This window comes from Lepisosteus platostomus, chromosome 2, assembly GCF_059453375.1.
Source record: "Lepisosteus platostomus isolate fLepPlt1 chromosome 2, fLepPlt1.hap1, whole genome shotgun sequence".
Taxonomy (NCBI): Eukaryota; Metazoa; Chordata; class Actinopteri; order Semionotiformes; family Lepisosteidae; genus Lepisosteus; species Lepisosteus platostomus.
In genome coordinates, this window is record NC_142612.1 from 37017372 (window position 1) to 37041202 (window position 23831).

Genomic DNA, 23831 nt, shown 5'->3' on the forward strand with positions numbered 1-23831 from the left:
ACTGCAAGGCTCAAAAGAGCCCACACACTCAGCTCTTAACCCCAGTGTGCAGAAAGTGTCAAAACGTGTTTTTCAGCAAAAATAAACATGTTTCTGCAAGTTTGGTCAACCCCATGTAAGTTATGAGGCAGTAATAGCACACTTTTCAAAACGTGTTTTTCAGCCCGAAATAAACGCCTTTTTTCAGACAACGGAATCCCCATGTAACTACAAGGCTCAGAAGAGCCCACACACTCAGCTCTTAACCCCAGTGTGCAGAAAGTGTCAAAACGTGTTTTTCAGCAGAAATAAACATGTTTCTGCAAGTTTGGTCAACCCCATGTAAGTTATGGGGCAGTAACAGCACTCTTTTCAAAACGTGTTTTTCAGCCCGAAATAAACGCGTTTTTTCAGACAACTGAATCCCCTTGTAACTGCAAGGCTCAGAAGAGCCCACACACTCAGCTCTTAACCCCAGTGTGCAGAAAGTGTCAAAACGTGTTTTTCAGCAAAAATAAACATGTTTCTGCAAGTTTGGTCAACCCCATGTAAGTTATGGGGCAGTAACAGCACACTTTTCAAAACGTGTTTTTCAGCCCGAAATAAACACGTTTTTTCAGACAACTGAATCCCCATGTAACATCAAGGCTCAGAAGAGCCCACACACTCAGCTCTTAACCCCAGTCTGCTGAAAGTGTCAAAACGTGTTTTTCAGCAGAAATAAACATGTTTCTGCAAGTTTGGTCAACCCCATGTAAGTTATGGGGCAGTAACAGCACACTTTTCAAAACGTGTTTTTCATCCCGAAATAAACGCCTTTTTTCAGACAACTGAATCCCCATGTAACTACAAGGCTCAGAAGAGCCCACACACTCAGCTCTTAACCCCAGTCTGCTGAAAGTGTCAAAACGTGTTTTTTCAGCAGAAATAAACATGTTTCTGCAAGTTTGGTCAACCCCATGTAAGTTATGGGGCAGTAACAGCACACTTTTCAAAACGTGTTTTTCAGCCCGAAATAAACGCCTTTTTTCAGACAACTGAATCCCCATGTAACTACAAGGCTCAGAAGAGCCCACACACTCAGCTCTTAACCCCAGTGTGCAGAAAGTGTCAAAACGTGTTTTTCAGCAAAAATAAACATGTTTCTGCAAGTTTGGTCAACCCCATGTAAGTTATGGGGCAGTAACAGCACACTTTTCAAAACGTGTTTTTCAGCCCGAAATAAACACGTTTTTTCAGACAACTGAATCCCCATGTAACATCAAGGCTCAGAAGAGCCCACACACTCAGCTCTTAACCCCAGTCTGCTGAAAGTGTCAAAACGTGTTTTTCAGCAAAAATAAACATGTTTCTGCAAGTTTGGTCAACCCCATGTAAGTTATGGGGCAGTAACAGCACTCTTTTCAAAACGTGTTTTTCAGCCCGAAATAAACGCGTTTTTTCAGACAACTGAATCCCCTTGTACCTGCAAGGCTCAGAAGAGCCCACACACTCAGCTCTTAACCCCAGTGTGCAGAAAGTGTCAAAACATGTTTTTCAGCAAAAATAAACATGTTTCTGCAAGTTTGGTCAACCCCATGTAAGTTATGGGGCAGTAATAACACACCTTTCAAAACGTTTTTTTCAGCCCGAAATAAACACGTTTTTTCAGTCAACTGAATCCCCATGTAACAACAAGGCTCAGAAGAGCCCACACACTCAGCTCTTAACCCCAGTGTGCAGAAAGTGTCAAAACGTGTTTTTCAGCAAAAATAAACATGTTTCTGCAAGTTTGGTCAACCCCATGTAAGTTATGGGGCAGTAATAGCACACTTTTCAAAACGTGTTTTTCAGCCCGAAATAAACGCCTTTTTTCAGACAACGGAATCCCTATGTAACTGCAAGACTCAGTAGAGCCCACACACTCAGCTCTTAACCCCAGTGTGCAGAAAGTGTCAAAACGTGATTTTCAGCAGAAATAAACATGTTTCTGCAAGTTTGGTCAACCCCATGTAAGTTATGGGGCAGTAACAGCACACTTTTGAAAACGTGTTTTTCAGCCCGAAATAAACGCGTTTTTTCAGACAACTGAATCCCTATGTAACTGCAAGGCTCAAAAGAGCCCACACACTCAGCTCTTAACCCCAGTGTGCAGAAAGTGTCAAAACGTGTTTTTCAGCAAAAATAAACATGTTTCTGCAAGTTTGGTCAACCCCATGTAAGTTATGGGGCAGTAATAGCACACTTTTCAAAACGTGTTTTTCAGCCTGAAATAAACGCCTTTTTTCAGACAACGGAATCCCCATGTAACTACAAGGCTCAGAAGAGCCCACACACTCAGCTCTTAACCCCAGTGTGCAGAAAGTGTCAAAACGTGTTTTTCAGCAGAAATAAACATGTTTCTGCAAGTTTGGTCAACCCCATGTAAGTTATGGGGCAGTAATAACACACCTTTCAAAACGTGTTTTTCAGCCCGAAATAAACACGTTTTTTTAGTCAACTGAATCACCATGTAACAACAAGGCTCAGAAGAGCCCACACACTCAGCTCTTAACCCCAGTGTGCAGAAAGTGTCAAAACGTGTTTTTCAGCAAAAATAAACATGTTTCTGCAACTTTGGTCAACCCCATGTAAGTTATGGGGCAGTAATAGCACACTTTTCAAAACGTGTTTTTCAGCCCGAAATAAACGCCTTTTTTCAGACAACTGAATCCCCTTGTAACTGCAAGGCTCTGAAGAGCCCACACACTCAGCTCTTAACCCCAGTGTGCAGAAAGTGTCAAAACGTGTTTTTCAGCAAAAATAAACATGTTTCTGCAAGTTTGGTCAACCCCATGTAAGTTATGGGGCAGTAATAACACACCTTTCAAAACGTGTTTTTCAGCCCGAGATAAACACGTTTTTTCAGACAACTGAATCCCCATGTAACATCAAGGCTCAGAAGAGCCCACACACTCAGCTCTTAACCCCAGTCTGCTGAAAGTGTCAAAACGTGTTTTTCAGCAGAAATAAACATGTTTCTGAGAGTTTGGTCAACCCCATGTAAGTTATGGGGCAGTAACAGCACTCTTTTCAAAACGTGTTTTTCAGCCCGAAATAAACGCGTTTTTTCGGACAACTGAATCCCCTTGTAACTTCAAGGCTCAGAAGAGCCCACACACTCAGCTCTTAACCCCAGTGTGCAGAAAGTGTCAAAACGTGTTTTTCAGCAAAAATAAACATGTTTCTGCAAGTTTGGTCAACCCCATGTAAGTTATGGGGCAGTAACAGCACACTTTTCAAAACGTGTTTTTCAGCCCGAAATAAACGCGTTTTTTCAGACAACTGAATCCCCATGTAACTACAAGGCTCAGAAGAGCCCACACACTCAGCTCTTAACCCCAGTCTGCTGAAAGTGTCAAAACGTGTTTTTCAGCAGAAATAAACATGTTTCTGCAAGTTTGGTCAACCCCATGTAAGTTATGGGGCAGTAACAGCACTCTTTTCAAAACGTGTTTTTCAGCCCGAAATAAACGCGTTTTTTCAGACAACTGAATCCCCTTGTAACTGCAAGGCTCAGAAGAGCCCACACACTCAGCTCTTAACCCCAGTGTGCAGAAAGTGTCAAAACGTGTTTTTCAGCAAAAATAAACATGTTTCTGCAAGTTTGGTCAACCCCATGTAAGTTATGGGGCAGTAACAGCACACTTTTCAAAACGTGTTTTTCAGCCCGAAATAAACACGTTTTTTCAGACAACTGAATCCCTATGTAACATCAAGGCTCAGAAGAGCCCACACACTCAGCTCTTAACCCCAGTCTGCTGAAAGTGTCAAAACGTGTTTTTCAGCAGAAATAAACATGTTTCTGCAAGTTTGGTCAACCCCATGTAAGTTATGGGGCAGTAACAGCACACTATTCAAAACGTGTTTTTCATCCCGAAATAAACGCCTTTTTTCAGACAACTGAATCCCCATGTAACTACAAGGCTCAGAAGAGCCCACACACTCAGCTCTTAACCCCAGTGTGCAGAAAGTGTCAAAACGTGTTTTTCAGCAAAAATAAACATGTTTCTGCAAGTTTGGTCAACCCCATGTAAGTTATGGGGCAGTAATAACACACCTTTCAAAACGTGTTTTTCAGCCCGAAATAAACGCCTTTTTTCAGACAACTGAATCCCCATGTAACTACAAGGCTCAGAAGAGCCCACACACTCAGCTCTTAACCCCAGTCTGCTGAAAGTGTCAAAACGTGTTTTTCAGCAGAAATAAACATGTTTCTGCAAGTTTGGTCAACCCCATGTAAGTTATGGGGCAGTAACAGCACACTTTTCAAAACGTGTTTTTCAGCCCGAAATAAACGCCTTTTTTCAGACAACTGAATCCCCATGTAACTACAAGGCTCAGAAGAGCCCACACACTCAGCTCTTAACCCCAGTGTGCAGAAAGTGTCAAAACGTGTTTTTCAGCAAAAATAAACATGTTTCTGCAAGTTTGGTCAACCCCATGTAAGTTATGGGGCAGTAACAGCACACTTTTCAAAACGTGTTTTTCAGCCCGAAATAAACACGTTTTTTCAGACAACTGAATCCCTATGTAACTGCAAGGCTCAAAAGAGCCCACACACTCAGCTCTTAACCCCAGTGTGCAGAAAGTGTCAAAACGTGTTTTTCAGCAGAAATAAACATGTTTCTGCAAGTTTGGTCACCCCCATGTAAGTTATGGGGAAGTAACAGCACACTTTTGAAAACGTGTTTTTCAGCCCGAAATAAACGCGTTTTTTCAGACAACTGAATCCCTATGTAACTGCAAGACTCAGTAGAGCCCACACACTCGGCTCTTAACCCCAGTGTGCAGAAAGTGTCAAAACGTGATTTTCAGCAGAAATAAACATGTTTCTGCAAGTTTGGTCAACCCCATGTAAGTTATGGGGCAGTAACAGCACACTTTTGAAAACGTGTTTTTCAGCCCGAAATAAACGCGTTTTTTCAGACAACTGAATCCCTATGTAACTGCAAGACTCAGAAGAGCCCACACACTCAGCTCTTAACCCCAGTGTGCAGAAAGTGTCAAAACGTGTTTTTCAGCAGAAATAAACATGTTTCTGCAAGTTTGGTCACCCCCATGTAAATTATGGTGCAGTAACAGCACACTTTTGAAAACGTGTTTTTCAGCCCGAAATAAACGCGTTTTTTCAGACAACTGAATCCCTATGTAACTGCAAGGCTCAAAAGAGCCCACACACTCAGCTCTTAACCCCAGTGTGCAGAAAGTGTCAAAACGTGTTTTTCAGCAGAAATAAACATGTTTCTGCAAGTTTGGTCACCCCCATGTAAGTTATGGGGCAGTAACAGAACACTTTTGAAAACGTGTTTTTCAGCCCGAAATAAACGCGTTTTTTCAGACAACTGAATCCCTAAGTAACTGCAAGGCTCAAAAGAGCCCACACACTCAGCTCTTAACCCCAGTGTGCAGAAAGTGTCAAAACGTGTTTTTCAGCAGAAATAAACATGTTTCTGCAAGTTTGGTCACCCCCATGTAAGTTATGGTGCAGTAACAGCACACTTTTGAAAACGTGTTTTTCAGCCCGAAATAAACACGTTTTTTCAGACAACTGAATCCCTATGTAACTGCAAGGCTCAAAAGAGCCCACACACTCAGCTCTTAACCCCAGTGTGCAGAAAGTGTGAAAACGTGTTTTTCAGCAGAAATAAACATGTTTCTGCAAGTTTGGTCACCCCCATGTAAGTTATGGGGAAGTAACAGCACACTTTTGAAAACGTGTTTTTCAGCCCGAAATAAACGCGTTTTTTCAGACAACTGAATCCCTATGTAACTGCAAGACTCAGTAGAGCCCACACACTCGGCTCTTAACCCCAGTGTGCAGAAAGTGTCAAAACGTGATTTTCAGCAGAAATAAACATGTTTCTGCAAGTTTGGTCAACCCCATGTAAGTTATGGGGCAGTAACAGCACACTTTTGAAAACGTGTTTTTCAGCCCGAAATAAACGCGTTTTTTCAGACAACTGAATCCCTATGTAACTGCAAGACTCAGAAGAGCCCACACACTCAGCTCTTAACCCCAGTGTGCAGAAAGTGTCAAAACGTGTTTTTCAGCAGAAATAAACATGTTTCTGCAAGTTTGGTCACCCCCATGTAAGTTATGGGGCAGTAACAGAACACTTTTGAAAACGTGTTTTTCAGCCCGAAATAAACGCGTTTTTTCAGACAACTGAATCCCTATGTAACTGCAAGGCTCAAAAGAGCCCACACACTCAGCTCTTAACCCCAGTGTGCAGAAAGTGTCAAAACGTGTTTTTCAGCAGAAATAAACATGTTTCTGCAAGTTTGGTCAACCCCATGTAAGTTATGGGGCAGTAACAGCACACTTTTCAAAACGTGTTTTTCATCCCGAAATAAACGCCTTTTTTCAGACAACTGAATCCCCATGTAACTACAAGGCTCAGAAGAGCCCACACACTCAGCTCTTAACCCCAGTGTGCAGAAAGTGTCAAAACGTGTTTTTCAGCAAAAATAAACATGTTTCTGCAAGTTTGGTCAACCCCATGTAAGTTATGGGGCAGTAATAACACACCTTTCAAAACGTGTTTTTCAGCCCGAAATAAACGCCTTTTTTCAGACAACTGAATCCCCATGTAACTACAAGGCTCAGAAGAGCCCACACACTCAGCTCTTAACCCCAGTCTGCTGAAAGTGTCAAAACGTGTTTTTCAGCAGAAATAAACATGTTTCTGCAAGTTTGGTCAACCCCATGTAAGTTATGGGGCAGTAACAGCACACTTTTCAAAACGTGTTTTTCAGCCCGAAATAAACACGTTTTTTCAGACAACTGAATCCCCATGTAACATCAAGGCTCAGAAGTGCCCACACACTCAGCTCTTAACCCCAGTCTGCTGAAAGTGTCAAAACGTGTTTTTCAGCAGAAATAAACATGTTTCTGCAAGTTTGGTCAACCCCATGTAAGTTATGGGGCAGTAACAGCACTCTTTTCAAAACGTGTTTTTCAGCCCGAAATAAACGCGTTTTTTCAGACAACTGAATCCCCTTGTAACTGCAAGGCTCAGAAGAGGCCACACACTCAGCTCTTAACCCCAGTGTGCAGAAAGTGTCAAAACATGTTTTTCAGCAAAAATAAACATGTTTCTGCAAGTCTGGTCAACCCCATGTAAGTTATGGGGCAGTAACAGCACACTTTTCAAAACGTGTTTTTCAGCCCGAAATAAACACGTTTTTTCAGACAACTGAATCCCCATGTAACATCAAGGCTCAGAAGAGCCCACACACTCAGCTCTTAACCCCAGTCTGCTGAAAGTGTCAAAACGTGTTTTTCAGCAGAAATAAACATGTTTCTGCAAGTTTGGTCAACCCCATGTAAGTTATGGGGCAGTAACAGCACTCTTTTCAAAACGTGTTTTTCAGCCCGAAATAAACGCGTTTTTTCAGACAACTGAATCCCCTTGTAACTGCAAGGCTCAGAAGAGGCCACACACTCAGCTCTTAACCCCAGTGTGCAGAAAGTGTCAAAACATGTTTTTCAGCAAAAATAAACATGTTTCTGCAAGTTTGGTCAACCCCATGTAAGTTATGGGGCAGTAATAACACACCTTTCAAAACGTGTTTTTCAGCCCGAAATAAACACGTTTTTTCAGTCAACTGAATCCCCATGTACCAACAAGGCTCAGAAGAGCCCACACACTCAGCTCTTAACCCCAGTGTGCAGAAAGTGTCAAAACGTGTTTTTCAGCAAAAATAAACATGTTTCTGCAAGTTTGGTCAACCCCATGTAAGTTATGGGGCAGTAACAGCACACTTTTGAAAACGTGTTTTTCAGCCCGAAATAAACGCGTTTTTTCAGACAACTGAATCCCTATGTAACTGCAAGACTCAGAAGAGCCCACACACTCAGCTCTTAACCCCAGTGTGCAGAAAGTGTCAAAACATGATTTTCAGCAGAAATAAACATGTTTCTGCAAGTTTGGTCACCCCCATGTAAGTTATGGGGCAGTAACAGCACACTTTTGAAAACGTGTTTTTCAGCCCGAAATAAACGCGTTTTTTCAGACAACTGAATCCCTATGTAACTGCAAGACTCAGAAGAGCCCACACACTCAGCTCTTAACTCCAGTGTGCAGAAAGTGTCAAAACGTGTTTTTCAGCAGAAATAAACATGTTTCTGCAAGTTTGGTCACCCCCATGTAAGTTATGGGGCAGTAACAGCACACTTTTGAAAACGTGTTTTTCAGCCCGAAATAAACACGTTTTTTCAGACAACTGAATCCCTATGTAACTGCAAGGCTCAAAAGAGCCCACACACTCAGCTCTTAACCCCAGTGTGCAGAAAGTGTCAAAACGTGTTTTTCAGCAGAAATAAACATGTTTCTGCAAGTTTGGTCACCCCCATGTAAGTTATGGTGCAGTAACAGCACACTTTTGAAAACGTGTTTTTCAGCCCGAAATAAACACGTTTTTTCAGACAACTGAATCCCTATGTAACTGCAAGGCTCAAAAGAGCCCACACACTCAGCTCTTAACCCCAGTGTGCAGAAAGTGTCAAAACGTGTTTTTCAGCAGAAATAAACATGTTTCTGCAAGTTTGGTCACCCCCATGTAAGTTATGGGGAAGTAACAGCACACTTTTGAAAACGTGTTTTTCAGCCCGAAATAAACGCGTTTTTTCAGACAACTGAATCCCTATGTAACTGCAAGACTCAGTAGAGCCCACACACTCGGCTCTTAACCCCAGTGTGCAGAAAGTGTCAAAACGTGATTTTCAGCAGAAATAAACATGTTTCTGCAAGTTTGGTCAACCCCATGTAAGTTATGGGGCAGTAACAGCACACTTTTGAAAACGTGTTTTTCAGCCCGAAATAAACGCGTTTTTTCAGACAACTGAATCCCTATGTAACTGCAAGACTCAGAAGAGCCCACACACTCAGCTCTTAACCCCAGTGTGCAGAAAGTGTCAAAACGTGTTTTTCAGCAGAAATAAACATGTTTCTGCAAGTTTGGTCACCCCCATGTAAGTTATGGGGCAGTAACAGAACACTTTTGAAAACGTGTTTTTCAGCCCGAAATAAACGCGTTTTTTCAGACAACTGAATCCCTATGTAACTGCAAGGCTCAAAAGAGCCCACACACTCAACTCTTAACCCCAGTGTGCAGAAAGTGTCAAAACGTGTTTTTCAGCAGAAATAAACATGTTTCTGCAAGTTTGGTCAACCCCATGTAAGTTATGGGGCAGTAACAGCACACTTTTCAAAACGTGTTTTTCATCCCGAATTAAACGCCTGTTTTCAGACAACTGAATCCTCATGTAACTACAAGGCTCAGAAGAGCCCACACACTCAGCTCTTAACCCCAGTGTGCAGAAAGTGTCAAAACGTGTTTTTCAGCAAAAATAAACATGTTTCTGCAAGTTTGGTCAACCCCATGTAAGTTATGGGGCAGTAATAACACACCTTTCAAAACGTGTTTTTCAGCCCGAAATAAACGCCTTTTTTCAGACAACTGAATCCCCATGTAACTACAAGGCTCAGAAGAGCCCACACACTCAGCTCTTAACCCCAGTCTGCTGAAAGTGTCAAAACGTGTTTTTCAGCAGAAATAAACATGTTTCTGCAAGTTTGGTCAACCCCATGTAAGTTATGGGGCAGTAACAGCACACTTTTCAAAACGTGTTTTTCAGCCCGAAATAAACGCCTTTTTTCAGACAACTGAATCCCCATGTAACTACAAGGCTCAGAAGAGCCCACACACTCAGCTCTTAACCCCAGTGTGCAGAAAGTGTCAAAACGTGTTTTTCAGCAAAAATAAACATGTTTCTGCAAGTTTGGTCAACCCCATGTAAGTTATGGGGCAGTAACAGCACACTTTTCAAAACGTGTTTTTCAGCCCGAAATAAACACGTTTTTTCAGACAACTGAATCCCCATGTAACATCAAGGCTCAGAAGAGCCCACACACTCAGCTCTTAACCCCAGTCTGCTGAAAGTGTCAAAACGTGTTTTTCAGCAGAAATAAACATGTTTCTGCAAGTTTGGTCAACCCCATGTAAGTTATGGGGCAGTAACAGCACTCTTTTCAAAACGTGTTTTTCAGCCCGAAATAAACGCGTTTTTTCAGACAACTGAATCCCCTTGTAACTGCAAGGCTCAGAAGAGGCCACACACTCAGCTCTTAACCCCAGTGTGCAGAAAGTGTCAAAACATGTTTTTCAGCAAAAATAAACATGTTTCTGCAAGTCTGGTCAACCCCATGTAAGTTATGGGGCAGTAACAGCACACTTTTCAAAACGTGTTTTTCAGCCCGAAATAAACACGTTTTTTCAGACAACTGAATCCCCATGTAACATCAAGGCTCAGAAGAGCCCACACACTCAGCTCTTAACCCCAGTCTGCTGAAAGTGTCAAAACGTGTTTTTCAGCAGAAATAAACATGTTTCTGCAAGTTTGGTCAACCCCATGTAAGTTATGGGGCAGTAACAGCACTCTTTTCAAAACGTGTTTTTCAGCCCGAAATAAACGCGTTTTTTCAGACAACTGAATCCCCTTGTAACTGCAAGGCTCAGAAGAGGCCACACACTCAGCTCTTAACCCCAGTGTGCAGAAAGTGTCAAAACATGTTTTTCAGCAAAAATAAACATGTTTCTGCAAGTTTGGTCAACCCCATGTAAGTTATGGGGCAGTAATAACACACCTTTCAAAACGTGTTTTTCAGCCCGAAATAAACACGTTTTTTCAGTCAACTGAATCCCCATGTACCAACAAGGCTCAGAAGAGCCCACACACTCAGCTCTTAACCCCAGTGTGCAGAAAGTGTCAAAACGTGTTTTTCAGCAAAAATAAACATGTTTCTGCAAGTTTGGTCAACCCCATGTAAGTTATGGGGCAGTAATAGCACACTTTTCAAAACGTGTTTTTCAGCCCGAAATAAACGCCTTTTTTCAGACAACGGAATCCCCATGTAACTACAAGGCTCAGAAGAGCCCACACACTCAGCTCTTAACCCCAGTGTGCAGAAAGTGTCAAAACGTGTTTTTCAGCAAAAATAAACATGTTTCTGCAAGTTTGGTCAACCCCATGTAAGTTATGGGGCAGTAATAACACACCTTTCAAAACGTGTTTTTCAGCCCGAAATAAACACCTTTTTTCAGACAACTGAATCCCCATGTAACTACAAGGCTCAGAAGAGCCCACACACTCAGCTCTTAACCCCAGTGTGCAGAAAGTGTAAAAACGTGTTTTTCAGCAAAAATAAACATGTTTCTGCAAGTTTGGTCAACCCCATGTAAGTTATGGGGCAGTAACAGCACACTTTTCAAAACGTGTTTTTCAGCCCGAAATAAACGCGTTTTTACAGACAACTGAATCCCTTTGTAACTGCAAGGCTCAAAAGAGCCCACACACTCAGCTCTTAACCCCAGTGTGCAGAAAGTGTCAAAACGTGTTTTTCAGCAGAAATAAACATGTTTCTGCAAGTTTGGTCACCCCCATGTAAGTTATGGGGCAGTAACAGCACGCTTTTGAAAACGTGTTTTTCAGCCCGAAATAAACGCGTTTTTACAGACAACTGAATCCCTATGTAACTGCAAGACTCAGAAGAGCCCACACACTCAGCTCTTAACCCCAGTGTGCAGAAAGTGTCAAAACATGATTTTCAGCTGAAATAAACATGTTTCTGCAAGTTTGGTCAACCCCATGTAAGTTATGGGGCAGTAACAGCACACTTTTGAAAACGTGTTTTTCAGCCCGAAATAAACGCGTTTTTTCAGACAACTGAATCCCTATGTAACTGCAAGACTCAGAAGAGCCCACACACTCAGCTCTTAACCCCAGTGTGCAGAAAGTGTCAAAACGTGTTTTTCAGCAGAAATAAACATGTTTCTGCAAGTTTGGTCACCCCCATGTAAGTTATGGGGCAGTAACAGAACACTTTTGAAAACGTGTTTTTCAGCCCGAAATAAACGCGTTTTTTCAGACAACTGAATCCCTATGTAACTGCAAGGCTCAAAAGAGCCCACACACTCAGCTCTTAACCCCAGTGTGCAGAAAGTGTCAAAACGTGATTTTCAGCAGAAATAAACATGTTTCTGCAAGTTTGGTCAACCCCATGTAAGTTATGGGGCAGTAACAGCACACTTTTGAAAACGTGTTTTTCAGCCCGAAATAAACGCGTTTTTTCAGACAACTGAATCCCTATGTAACTGCAAGACTCAGAAGAGCCCACACACTCAGCTCTTAACCCCAGTGTGCAGAAAGTGTCAAAACGTGTTTTTCAGCAGAAATAAACATGTTTCTGCAAGTTTGGTCACCCCCATGTAAGTTATGGGGCAGTAACAGCACACTTTTGAAAACGTGTTTTTCAGCCCGAAATAAACGCGTTTTTTCAGACAACTGAATCCCTTTGTAACTGCAAGGCTCAAAAGAGCCCACACACTCAGCTCTTAACCCCAGTGTGCAGAAAGTGTCAAAACATGATTTTCAGCAGAAATAAACATGTTTCTGCAAGTTTGGTCACCCCCATGTAAGTTATGGGGCAGTAACAGCACACTTTTGAAAACGTGTTTTTCAGCCCGAAATAAACGCGTTTTTTCAGACAACTGAATCCCTATGTAACTGCAAGACTCAGAAGAGCCCACACACTCAGCTCTTAACCCCAGTGTGCAGAAAGTGTCAAAACATGATTTTCAGCAGAAATAAACATGTTTCTGCAAGTTTGGTCACCCCCATGTAAGTTATGGGGCAGTAACAGCACACTTTTGAAAACGTGTTTTTCAGCCCGAAATAAACGCGTTTTTTCAGACAACTGAATCCCTATGTAACTGCAAGACTCAGTAGAGCCCACACACTCAGCTCTTAACCCCAGTGTGCAGAAAGTGTCAAAACGTGATTTTCAGCAGAAATAAACATGTTTCTGCAAGTTTGGTCAACCCCATGTAAGTTATGGGGCAGTAACAGCACACTTTTGAAAACGTGTTTTTCAGCCCGAAATAAACGCGTTTTTTCAGACAACTGAATCCCTATGTAACTGCAAGACTCAGAAGAGCCCACACACTCAGCTCTTAACCCCAGTGTGCAGAAAGTGTCAAAACGTGTTTTTCAGCAGAAATAAACATGTTTCTGCAAGTTTGGTCACCCCCATGTAAGTTATGGGGCAGTAACAGCACACTTTTGAAAACGTGTTTTTCAGCCCGAAATAAACACGTTTTTTCAGACAACTGAATCCCTATGTAACTGCAAGGCTCAAAAGAGCCCACACACTCAGCTCTTAACCCCAGTGTGCAGAAAGTGTCAAAACGTGTTTTTCAGCAGAAATAAACATGTTTCTGCAAGTTTGGTCACCCCCATGTAAGTTATGGGGAAGTAACAGCACACTTTTGAAAACGTGTTTTTCAGCCCGAAATAAACACGTTTTTTCAGACAACTGAATCCCTATGTAACTGCAAGGCTCAAAAGAGCCCACACACTCAGCTCTTAACCCCAGTGTGCAGAAAGTGTCAAAACGTGTTTTTCAGCAGAAATAAACATGTTTCTGCAAGTTTGGTCACCCCCATGTAAGTTATGGGGCAGTAACAGAACACTTTTGAAAACGTGTTTTTCAGCCCGAAATAAACGCGTTTTTTCAGACAACTGAATCCCTATGTAACTGCAAGGCTCAAAAGAGCCCACACACTCAGCTCTTTACCCCAGTGTGCAGAAAGTGTCAAAACGTGATTTTCAGCAGAAATAAACGTTTCTGCAAGTTTGGTCAACCCCATGTAAGTTATGGGGCAGTAACAGCACACTTTTGAAAACGTGTTTTTCAGCCCGAAATAAACGCGTTTTTTCAGACAACTGAATCCCTATGTAACTGCAAGACTCAGAAGAGCCCACACACTCAGCTCTTAACCCCAGTGTGCAGAAAGTGTCAAAACGTGTTTTTCAGCAGAAATAAACATGTTTCTGCAAGTTTGGTCACCCCCATGTAAGTTATGGGGCAGTAACAGCACACTTTTGAAAACGTGTTTTTCAGCCCGAAATAAACGCGTTTTTTCAAACAACTGAATCCCTTTGTAACTGCAAGGCTCAAAAGAGCCCACACACTCAGCTCTTAACCCCAGTGTGCAGAAAGTGTCAAAACGTGTTTTTCAGCAGAAATAAACATGTTTCTGCAAGTTTGGTCACCCCCATGTAAGTTATGGGGCAGTAACAGCACACTTTTGAAAACGTGTTTTTCAGCCCGAAATAAACGCGTTTTTTCAGACAACTGAATCCCTTTGTAACTGCAAGGCTCAAAAGAGCCCACACACTCAGCTCTTAACCCCAGTGTGCAGAAAGTGTCAAAACATGATTTTCAGCAGAAATAAACATGTTTCTGCAAGTTTGGTCACCCCCATGTAAGTTATGGGGCAGTAACAGCACACTTTTGAAAACGTGTTTTTCAGCCCGAAATAAACGCGTTTTTTCAGACAACTGAATCCCTATGTAACTGCAAGACTCAGAAGAGCCCACACACTCAGCTCTTAACCCCAGTGTGCAGAAAGTGTCAAAACATGATTTTCAGCAGAAATAAACATGTTTCTGCAAGTTTGGTCACCCCCATGTAAGTTATGGGGCAGTAACAGCACACTTTTGAAAACGTGTTTTTCAGCCCGAAATAAACGCGTTTTTTCAGACAACTGAATCCCTATGTAACTGCAAGACTCAGAAGAGCCCACACACTCAGCTCTTAACTCCAGTGTGCAGAAAGTGTCAAAACGTGTTTTTCAGCAGAAATAAACATGTTTCTGCAAGTTTGGTCACCCCCATGTAAGTTATGGGGCAGTAACAGCACACTTTTGAAAACGTGTTTTTCAGCCCGAAATAAACACGTTTTTTCAGACAACTGAATCCCTATGTAACTGCAAGGCTCAAAAGAGCCCACACACTCAGCTCTTAACCCCAGTGTGCAGAAAGTGTCAAAACGTGTTTTTCAGCAGAAATAAACATGTTTCTGCAAGTTTGGTCACCCCCATGTAAGTTATGGTGCAGTAACAGCACACTTTTGAAAACGTGTTTTTCAGCCCGAAATAAACACGTTTTTTCAGACAACTGAATCCCTATGTAACTGCAAGGCTCAAAAGAGCCCACACACTCAGCTCTTAACCCCAGTGTGCAGAAAGTGTCAAAACGTGTTTTTCAGCAGAAATAAACATGTTTCTGCAAGTTTGGTCACCCCCATGTAAGTTATGGGGAAGTAACAGCACACTTTTGAAAACGTGTTTTTCAGCCCGAAATAAACGCGTTTTTTCAGACAACTGAATCCCTATGTAACTGCAAGACTCAGTAGAGCCCACACACTCGGCTCTTAACCCCAGTGTGCAGAAAGTGTCAAAACGTGATTTTCAGCAGAAATAAACATGTTTCTGCAAGTTTGGTCAACCCCATGTAAGTTATGGGGCAGTAACAGCACACTTTTGAAAACGTGTTTTTCAGCCCGAAATAAACGCGTTTTTTCAGACAACTGAATCCCTATGTAACTGCAAGACTCAGAAGAGCCCACACACTCAGCTCTTAACCCCAGTGTGCAGAAAGTGTCAAAACGTGTTTTTCAGCAGAAATAAACATGTTTCTGCAAGTTTGGTCACCCCCATGTAAGTTATGGGGCAGTAACAGAACACTTTTGAAAACGTGTTTTTCAGCCCGAAATAAACGCGTTTTTTCAGACAACTGAATCCCTATGTAACTGCAAGGCTCAAAAGAGCCCACACACTCAGCTCTTAACCCCAGTGTGCAGAAAGTGTCAAAACGTGTTTTTCAGCAGAAATAAACATGTTTCTGCAAGTTTGGTCAACCCCATGTAAGTTATGGGGCAGTAACAGCACACTTTTCAAAACGTGTTTTTCATCCCGAAATAAACGCCTTTTTTCAGACAACTGAATCCCCATGTAACTACAAGGCTCAGAAGAGCCCACACACTCAGCTCTTAACCCCAGTGTGCAGAAAGTGTCAAAACGTGTTTTTCAGCAAAAATAAACATGTTTCTGCAAGTTTGGTCAACCCCATGTAAGTTATGGGGCAGTAATAACACACCTTTCAAAACGTGTTTTTCAGCCCGAAATAAACGCCTTTTTTCAGACAACTGAATCCCCATGTAACTACAAGGCTCAGAAGAGCCCACACACTCAGCTCTTAACCCCAGTCTGCTGAAAGTGTCAAAACGTGTTTTTCAGCAGAAATAAACATGTTTCTGCAAGTTTGGTCAACCCCATGTAAGTTATGGGGCAGTAACAGCACACTTTTCAAAACGTGTTTTTCAGCCCGAAATAAACGCCTTTTTTCAGACAACTGAATCCCCATGTAACTACAAGGCTCAGAAGAGCCCACACACTCAGCTCTTAACCCCAGTGTGCAGAAAGTGTCAAAACGTGTTTTTCAGCAAAAATAAACATGTTTCTGCAAGTTTGGTCAACCCCATGTAAGTTATGGGGCAGTAACAGCACACTTTTCAAAACGTGTTTTTCAGCCCGAAATAAACACGTTTTTTCAGACAACTGAATCCCCATGTAACATCAAGGCTCAGAAGAGCCCACACACTCAGCTCTTAACCCCAGTCTGCTGAAAGTGTCAAAACGTGTTTTTCAGCAGAAATAAACATGTTTCTGCAAGTTTGGTCAACCCCATGTAAGTTATGGGGCAGTAACAGCACTCTTTTCAAAACGTGTTTTTCAGCCCGAAATAAACGCGTTTTTTCAGACAACTGAATCCCCTTGTAACTGCAAGGCTCAGAAGAGGCCACACACTCAGCTCTTAACCCCAGTGTGCAGAAAGTGTCAAAACATGTTTTTCAGCAAAAATAAACATGTTTCTGCAAGTCTGGTCAACCCCATGTAAGTTATGGGGCAGTAACAGCACACTTTTCAAAACGTGTTTTTCAGCCCGAAATAAACACGTTTTTTCAGACAACTGAATCCCCATGTAACATCAAGGCTCAGAAGAGCCCACACACTCAGCTCTTAACCCCAGTCTGCTGAAAGTGTCAAAACGTGTTTTTCAGCAGAAATAAACATGTTTCTGCAAGTTTGGTCAACCCCATGTAAGTTATGGGGCAGTAACAGCACTCTTTTCAAAACGTGTTTTTCAGCCCGAAATAAACGCGTTTTTTCAGACAACTGAATCCCCTTGTAACTGCAAGGCTCAGAAGAGGCCACACACTCAGCTCTTAACCCCAGTGTGCAGAAAGTGTCAAAACATGTTTTTCAGCAAAAATAAACATGTTTCTGCAAGTTTGGTCAACCCCATGTAAGTTATGGGGCAGTAATAACACACCTTTCAAAACGTGTTTTTCAGCCCGAAATAAACACGTTTTTTCAGTCAACTGAATCCCCATGTACCAACAAGGCTCAGAAGAGCCCACACACTCAGCTCTTAACCCCAGTGTGCAGAAAGTGTCAAAACGTGTTTTTCAGCAAAAATAAACATGTTTCTGCAAGTTTGGTCAACCCCATGTAAGTTATGGGGCAGTAATAGCACACTTTTCAAAACGTGTTTTTCAGCCCGAAATAAACGCCTTTTTTCAGACAACGGAATCCCCATGTAACTACAAGGCTCAGAAGAGCCCACACACTCAGCTCTTAACCCCAGTGTGCAGAAAGTGTCAAAACGTGTTTTTCAGCAAAAATAAACATGTTTCTGCAAGTTTGGTCAACCCCATGTAAGTTATGGGGCAGTAATAACACACCTTTCAAAACGTGTTTTTCAGCCCGAAATAAACGCCTTTTTTCAGACAACTGAATCCCCATGTAACTACAAGGCTCAGAAGAGCCCACACACTCAGCTCTTAACCCCAGTGTGCAGAAAGTGTAAAAACGTGTTTTTCAGCAAAAATAAACATGTTTCTGCAAGTTTGGTCAACCCCATGTAAGTTATGGGGCAGTAACAGCACACTTTTCAAAACGTGTTTTTCAGCCCGAAATAAACGCGTTTTTACAGACAACTGAATCCCTTTGTAACTGCAAGGCTCAAAAGAGCCCACACACTCAGCTCTTAACCCCAGTGTGCAGAAAGTGTCAAAACGTGTTTTTCAGCAGAAATAAACATGTTTCTGCAAGTTTGGTCACCCCCATGTAAGTTATGGGGCAGTAACAGCACACTTTTGAAAACGTGTTTTTCAGCCCGAAATAAACGCGTTTTTACAGACAACTGAATCCCTATGTAACTGCAAGACTCAGAAGAGCCCACACACTCAGCTCTTAACCCCAGTGTGCAGAAAGTGTCAAAACATGATTTTCAGCTGAAATAAACATGTTTCTGCAAGTTTGGTCAACCCCATGTAAGTTATGGGGCAGTAACAGCACACTTTTGAAAACGTGTTTTTCAGCCCGAAATAAACGCGTTTTTTCAGACAACTGAATCCCTATGTAACTGCAAGACTCAGAAGAGCCCACACACTCAGCTCTTAACCCCAGTGTGCAGAAAGTGTCAAAACGTGTTTTTCAGCAGAAATAAACATGTTTCTGCAAGTTTGGTCACCCCCATGTAAGTTATGGGGCAGTAACAGAACACTTTTGAAAACGTGTTTTTCAGCCCGAAATAAACGCGTTTTTTCAGACAACTGAATCCCTATGTAACTGCAAGGCTCAAAAGAGCCCACACACTCAGCTCTTAACCCCAGTGTGCAGAAAGTGTCAAAACGTGATTTTCAGCAGAAATAAACATGTTTCTGCAAGTTTGGTCAACCCCATGTAAGTTATGGGGCAGTAACAGCACACTTTTGAAAACGTGTTTTTCAGCCCGAAATAAACGCGTTTTTTCAGACAACTGAATCCCTATGTAACTGCAAGACTCAGAAGAGCCCACACACTCAGCTCTTAACCCCAGTGTGCAGAAAGTGTCAAAACGTGTTTTTCAGCAGAAATAAACATGTTTCTGCAAGTTTGGTCACCCCCATGTAAGTTATGGGGCAGTAACAGCACACTTTTGAAAACGTGTTTTTCAGCCCGAAATAAACGCGTTTTTTCAGACAACTGAATCCCTTTGTAACTGCAAGGCTCAAAAGAGCCCACACACTCAGCTCTTAACCCCAGTGTGCAGAAAGTGTCAAAACATGATTTTCAGCAGAAATAAACATGTTTCTGCAAGTTTGGTCACCCCCATGTAAGTTATGGGGCAGTAACAGCACACTTTTGAAAACGTGTTTTTCAGCCCGAAATAAACGCGTTTTTTCAGACAACTGAATCCCTATGTAACTGCAAGACTCAGAAGAGCCCACACACTCAGCTCTTAACCCCAGTGTGCAGAAAGTGTCAAAACATGATTTTCAGCAGAAATAAACATGTTTCTGCAAGTTTGGTCACCCCCATGTAAGTTATGGGGCAGTAACAGCACACTTTTGAAAACGTGTTTTTCAGCCCGAAATAAACGCGTTTTTTCAGACAACTGAATCCCTATGTAACTGCAAGACTCAGTAGAGCCCACACACTCAGCTCTTAACCCCAGTGTGCAGAAAGTGTCAAAACGTGATTTTCAGCAGAAATAAACATGTTTCTGCAAGTTTGGTCAACCCCATGTAAGTTATGGGGCAGTAACAGCACACTTTTGAAAACGTGTTTTTCAGCCCGAAATAAACGCGTTTTTTCAGACAACTGAATCCCTATGTAACTGCAAGACTCAGAAGAGCCCACACACTCAGCTCTTAACCCCAGTGTGCAGAAAGTGTCAAAACGTGTTTTTCAGCAGAAATAAACATGTTTCTGCAAGTTTGGTCACCCCCATGTAAGTTATGGGGCAGTAACAGCACACTTTTGAAAACGTGTTTTTCAGCCCGAAATAAACACGTTTTTTCAGACAACTGAATCCCTATGTAACTGCAAGGCTCAAAAGAGCCCACACACTCAGCTCTTAACCCCAGTGTGCAGAAAGTGTCAAAACGTGTTTTTCAGCAGAAATAAACATGTTTCTGCAAGTTTGGTCACCCCCATGTAAGTTATGGGGAAGTAACAGCACACTTTTGAAAACGTGTTTTTCAGCCCGAAATAAACACGTTTTTTCAGACAACTGAATCCCTATGTAACTGCAAGGCTCAAAAGAGCCCACACACTCAGCTCTTAACCCCAGTGTGCAGAAAGTGTCAAAACGTGTTTTTCAGCAGAAATAAACATGTTTCTGCAAGTTTGGTCACCCCCATGTAAGTTATGGGGCAGTAACAGAACACTTTTGAAAACGTGTTTTTCAGCCCGAAATAAACGCGTTTTTTCAGACAACTGAATCCCTATGTAACTGCAAGGCTCAAAAGAGCCCACACACTCAGCTCTTTACCCCAGTGTGCAGAAAGTGTCAAAACGTGATTTTCAGCAGAAATAAACATGTTTCTGCAAGTTTGGTCAACCCCATGTAAGTTATGGGGCAGTAACAGCACACTTTTGAAAACGTGTTTTTCAGCCCGAAATAAACGCGTTTTTTCAGACAACTGAATCCCTATGTAACTGCAAGACTCAGAAGAGCCCACACACTCAGCTCTTAACCCCAGTGTGCAGAAAGTGTCAAAACGTGTTTTTCAGCAGAAATAAACATGTTTCTGCAAGTTTGGTCACCCCCATGTAAGTTATGGGGCAGTAACAGCACACTTTTGAAAACGTGTTTTTCAGCCCGAAATAAACGCGTTTTTTCAAACAACTGAATCCCTTTGTAACTGCAAGGCTCAAAAGAGCCCACACACTCAGCTCTTAACCCCAGTGTGCAGAAAGTGTCAAAACGTGTTTTTCAGCAGAAATAAACATGTTTCTGCAAGTTTGGTCACCCCCATGTAAGTTATGGGGCAGTAACAGCACACTTTTGAAAACGTGTTTTTCAGCCCGAAATAAACGCGTTTTTTCAGACAACTGAATCCCTATGTAACTGCAAGACTCAGAAGAGCCCACACACTCAGCTCTTAACCCCAGTGTGCAGAAAGTGTAAAAACGTGTTTTTCAGCAGAAATAAACATGTTTCTGCAAGTTTGGTCACCCCCATGTAAGTTATGGGGCAGTAACAGCACACTTTTGAAAACGTGTTTTTCAGCCCGAAATAAACACGTTTTTTCAGACAACTGAATCCCTATGTAACTGCAAGGCTCAAAAGAGCCCACACACTCAGCTCTTAACCCCAGTGTGCAGAAAGTGTCAAAACGTGTTTTTCAGCAGAAATAAACATGTTTCTGCAAGTTTGGTCACCCCCATGTAAGTTATGGGGAAGTAACAGCACACTTTTGAAAACGTGTTTTTCAGCCCGAAATAAACGCGTTTTTTCAGACAACTGAATCCCTATGTAACTGCAAGACTCAGTAGAGCCCACACACTCAGCTCTTAACCCCAGTGTGCAGAAAGTGTCAAAACGTGATTTTCAGCAGAAATAAACATGTTTCTGCAAGTTTGGTCAACCCCATGTAAGTTATGGGGCAGTAACAGCACACTTTTGAAAACGTGTTTTTCAGCCCGAAATAAACGCGTTTTTTCAGACAACTGAATCCCTATGTAACTGCAAGACTCAGAAGAGCCCACACACTCAGCTCTTAACCCCAGTGTGCAGAAAGTGTCAAAACGTGTTTTTCAGCAGAAATAAACATGTTTCTGCAAGTTTGGTCACCCCCATGTAAGTTATGGGGCAGTAACAGAACACTTTTGAAAACGTGTTTTTCAGCCCGAAATAAACGCGTTTTTTCAGACAACTGAATCCCTATGTAACTGCAAGGCTCAAAAGAGCCCACACACTCAGCTCTTAACCCCAGTGTGCAGAAAGTGTCAAAACGTGTTTTTCAGCAGAAATAAACATGTTTCTGCAAGTTTGGTCACCCCCATGTAAGTTATGGGGCAGTAACAGCACACTTTTGAAAACGTGTTTTTCAGCCCGAAATAAACGCGTTTTTTCAGACAACTGAATCCCTTTGTAACTGCAAGGCTCAAAAGAGCCCACACACTCAGCTCTTAACCCCAGTGTGCAGAAAGTGTCAAAACCTGATTTTCAGCAGAAATAAACATGTTTCTGCAAGTTTGGTCACCCCCATGTAAGTTATGGGGCAGTAACAGCACACTTTTGAAAACGTGTTTTTCAGCCCGAAATAAACGCGTTTTTTCAGACAACTGAATCCCTATGTAACTGCAAGACTCAGAAGAGCCCACACACTCAGCTCTTAACCCCAGTGTGCAGAAAGTGTCAAAACATGATTTTCAGCAGAAATAAACATGTTTCTGCAAGTTTGGTCACCCCCATGTAAGTTATGGGGCAGTAACAGCACACTTTTGAAAACGTGTTTTTCAGCCCGAAATAAACGCGTTTTTTCAGACAACTGAATCCCTATGTAACTGCAAGACTCAGAAGAGCCCACACACTCAGCTCTTAACCCCAGTGTGCAGAAAGTGTCAAAACATGATTTTCAGCAGAAATAAACATGTTTCTGCAAGTTTGGTCACCCCCATGTAAGTTATGGGGCAGTAACAGCACACTTTTGAAAACGTGTTTTTCAGCCCGAAATAAACGCGTTTTTTCAGACAACTGAATCCCTATGTAACTGCAAGACTCAGAAGAGCCCACACACTCAGCTCTTAACTCCAGTGTGCAGAAAGTGTCAAAACGTGTTTTTCAGCAGAAATAAACATGTTTCTGCAAGTTTGGTCACCCCCATGTAAGTTATGGGGCAGTAACAGCACACTTTTGAAAACGTGTTTTTCAGCCCGAAATAAACGCGTTTTTTCAGACAACTGAATCCCTATGTAACTGCAAGACTCAGTAGAGCCCACACACTCAGCTCTTAACCCCAGTGTGCAGAAAGTGTCAAAACGTGATTTTCAGCAGAAATAAACATGTTTCTGCAAGTTTGGTCAACCCCATGTAAGTTATGGGGCAGTAACAGCACACTTTTGAAAACGTGTTTTTCAGCCCGAAATAAACGCGTTTTTTCAGACAACTGAATCCCTATGTAACTGCAAGACTCAGAAGAGCCCACACACTCAGCTCTTAACCCCAGTGTGCAGAAAGTGTCAAAACGTGTTTTTCAGCAGAAATAAACATGTTTCTGCAAGTTTGGTCACCCCCATGTAAGTTATGGGGCAGTAACAGAACACTTTTGAAAACGTGTTTTTCAGCCCGAAATAAACGCGTTTTTTCAGACAACTGAATCCCTATGTAACTGCAAGGCTCAAAAGAGCCCACACACTCAGCTCTTAACCCCAGTGTGCAGAAAGTGTCAAAACGTGATTTTCAGCAGAAATAAACATGTTTCTGCAAGTTTGGTCAACCCCATGTAAGTTATGGGGCAGTAACAGCACACTTTTGAAAACGTGTTTTTCAGCCCGAAATAAACGCGTTTTTTCAGACAACTGAATCCCTATGTAACTGCAAGACTCAGAAGAGCCCACACACTCAGCTCTTAACCCCAGTGTGCAGAAAGTGTCAAAACATGATTTTCAGCAGAAATAAACATGTTTCTGCAAGTTTGGTCACCCCCATGTAAGTTATGGGGCAGTAATAGCACACTTTTGAAAACGTGTTTTTCAGCCCGAAATAAACGCGTTTTTTCAGACAACTGAATCCCTATGTAACTGCAAGGCTCAAAAGAGCCCACACACTCAGCTCTTAACCCCAGTGTGCAGAAAGTGTCAAAACGTGTTTTTCAGCAGAAATAAACATGTTTCTGCAAGTTTGGTCACCCCCATGTAAGTTATGGGGCAGTAACAGCACACTTTTGAAAACGTGTTTTTCAGCCCGAAATAAACACGTTTTTTCAGACAACTGAATCCCTATGTAACTGCAAGGCTCAAAAGAGCCCACACACTCAGCTCTTAACCCCAGTGTGCAGAAAGTGTCAAAACGTGTTTTTCAGCAGAAATAAACATGTTTCTGCAAGTTTGGTCACCCCCATGTAAGTTATGGGGAAGTAACAGCACAC